Source organism: Sprattus sprattus (assembly GCF_963457725.1).
Source record: "Sprattus sprattus genome assembly, chromosome: 20".
Taxonomy (NCBI): Eukaryota; Metazoa; Chordata; class Actinopteri; order Clupeiformes; family Clupeidae; genus Sprattus; species Sprattus sprattus.
In genome coordinates this window covers 19099754-19102863 of record NC_137918.1, presented here as the reverse complement: position 1 = coordinate 19102863, position 3110 = coordinate 19099754, and positions in this window count along the sequence as shown.

Sequence of the window (3110 nt, the reverse complement as noted above, 5' to 3'; positions counted from 1 at the left end):
ACTTGCGCATTAGTGTGTCCCAAGTGTACTTGTTTTTGTGCTGTTGTGAACAAACTGAGCGTGTGTGCACTTCAGCCTTATTTCGCACGTGCAGAGTCAAAACGGACATGTCAGTACAGACACAACAGTAGAGACAATCCGTGCGGAAGACAAAATGTGCGTCATCCACACTGTGCTGAGACCGTACGCAGACAATGTCCGCAGAAGTATACCAAATGCTTCAAAGAAGTACTTCAGACAGTCACAGTGTTTCACAACAGCTGACTGGTTTTGTGGCATCCAATGAGCTTTCCTAATTGTCAGATAGAAGCTGCTGTTGATGCAGCTGTTGAGTGTGGATAGATCTAATGCCACTTACCCTGAGGAAGGCATGCCAGTCCATGGCTGTGACCTGGGCAATGGAAAACTTTCACCGAAAAGAGCATGTTTACTTGCTTATACTACATGTTGAAGTTGTTGAAACATACACAAATGCCTTTCAATAACCACACATTCATGATGCATCTGTTAGATAGTCGTGTATTATAGCTGTTTTGAGCAGACCTAATGGCACCTCATTGTCACAGTGTCCATGGGCACACATATTTTTCAAATATCGAAAATGTTTTGCTACCCTGAAACAAGTCAGTGTGAGTCCTGCATTAGCAACCCAAAAGGTAGCCATACATAGGTAACCACACCAGGCAGGAGGAAAAGCAGGTCTTCAGTGACCGGGGAAAAAAAATCTGTTGTTGGTCTACAGCTGACATCAGAGGAAATGGACCAGTTGTACTGTTTTAGCCCCACTTAGATACCTGCAGAGCACATTATGGCAATGAGGAGGATGAAAGAAGGACTATCACAACATATCAGAGCATCAGAAGAATGCCAGTAGAGTTACAGGTTATGGGTCACACATGGATATCCCACATAAAGCTTAATGTACTTCAAACATCTTATATGCAGCTGAGAGAATACAATCTGAATTTTCTTTCATTTTATTTTATTCTTATCACATCTGGTCGTGTTTACCTATCTTCTGGCATTGCCTCAGAGGCCTCCCTTGTTATTGTTCATAAAGGCCTGCGTGTTGCACAACCAGACCCAGTGGCGGCATTGTGTTGGGGAGGGTTGGATGCCACTGAAGTAATCCCCCTGTGGGTGTTTATGTGAGGCGGACCTAATTAAAGAGGCGGGCTGCTGGAGAGCCGCTGGTCAGCCTGGTCAGTTATGTAGGCCCAGGTCGATATGGGTCAGGTTCCAGTGTGCGTCTTTACTCCTCAGCCCCCACACTACTAAGGTCATGTTCCAGTGTGTGTCTTTACCCCCTCCAGCCCCCACTCTACTAAAGCCCCCCTCCCCCCCCCCCCCCCCCCCTGCGCGTAGTTCACTGGGTTCTTCAGGAAGTGGAACCTTCACTGCAGGCTTTTCTGTGTCATTCTCAGATTATTGGCTCTTGAAAGAACGCATTGTTGAGGTGCAATACTGGAAATCCGATGCGACTTCGGGTATTTGCCTTATCTCAGCTGGGGTGATTTTGTAAACACTTGCGGTTGATACACCTACCCTGGCCCCCGAAATGAAAAGCTGAAGCTTAGTTGTAGTCCACTGCATAACTGAGGCCTTTTAACGTTTTAACTAATAACTAATTTAACTAATATGATTTTTATTTATAGGCATTCATTAATGTAGACAGAATCATGACTGAATCCATTATGCAGTTGCAGTTGTGTGACACAAAATTCTCAATGGCAGAACTTAAAAGATGAAGGTGTATCAATACACTTATCATATACAATATCAATATGAGATACTGTAATGGTTTCTGAGGCAACTGACTAATACTGCTGTACTCTAATAGAAGCTTTGTTATTTGTATTGGTATGTTACATTTCCTGGCATATTATCATAGGATAGTCCAGGCCAGATTGTGACTGGGCCTCCATTTTTGTGATTTCCTGATCTTGACATCTACTGTCCTAATCACAAACATGTCAGTTCAAATGAAATGTTCTTATTTTGTATAAAATGAACAACCCAAATACTGCATACAGACAACTCTGGGAGCTCTGGTGTTTTTCAGGAGGACTCCTTAAACTGATTCATCACTATTACATTTTCCCTTCCTCTCTGAAAGTCAGCAAAAAGCATTCCTCTCTGAAAGTCAGCAAAAAGCTGTTCTTTATTCTAATATCTGAGCCCAAAAAGCTGTTCTTTATTCTAATATTCGAGCTCAAAAAGCAGACGTGTACTCAGAAAACAAGGCCTCATGCCTGCCCTACACACACCTATGGAGAATAACACCTTTCCATGCAGTCACTTGAAAGGAGCAAAATGGTAGCATTTAGCTCTTTAGAGCTTTGTTTACTTCAGGACACACCATGACACAGTTTCGACATCTTGAGGTGATTGTTTAGGTTGAAGCTCAGGCAGTCCTTTGAGAGACCTGCAGCATTCTTTCTGAATGTTGCTGATGTTTCCAGTGTTATTGCTAAACGTGAGGTGGAGTCAGATTGCCTGTTGGTTTACTGTGAGCGCTGTGTGCAACAGATAGGATGACACAGCGGTTTCTGTGATTCAGGAACTGCTCGCAGGTCAGCTGCCGTCATCATGTCGCCACCTGATACTTGATAAAGCTCATTGGATGGAATGCTCTTAGGTCCAAGAAATAACCAATCACAAGTAGGTATGTTTAGGAGCAGAGGGCTTGCTCTAAATGCGGGCTGTCATTGGTCAGTGGTTGGTGTGTGTTTGTTGCTAACTATGTGAACACTATCAAGTCTGTTGTGGAAATCTGGTCACTGTCAAGTGACCCACCTATGTCAGTTTGGTCAGAAATAAAATACAGGGCATTGACTCCGTGGCTTCTGCTATCTATAAACAGTTTCTATTTGTAAGCACATAGTAATCATATCAGCATCTCAGTGTTTAGTACCATCAGAGAAGGATCCGTAATCATGGAGTTGGATTCAGTTGCAACTGTACTTTGATATAAAGTTTTGTTCCTCCTGTGTCATAACGGCATTTTACTTATGGTGGCTTTGTTGTTGATATGTTCTTGTCCCAATGGCCCATGTGACTCATGCGTTAAGTGAATGGTGTACCAAGACTGTGGGAATGCTTGCGCAATT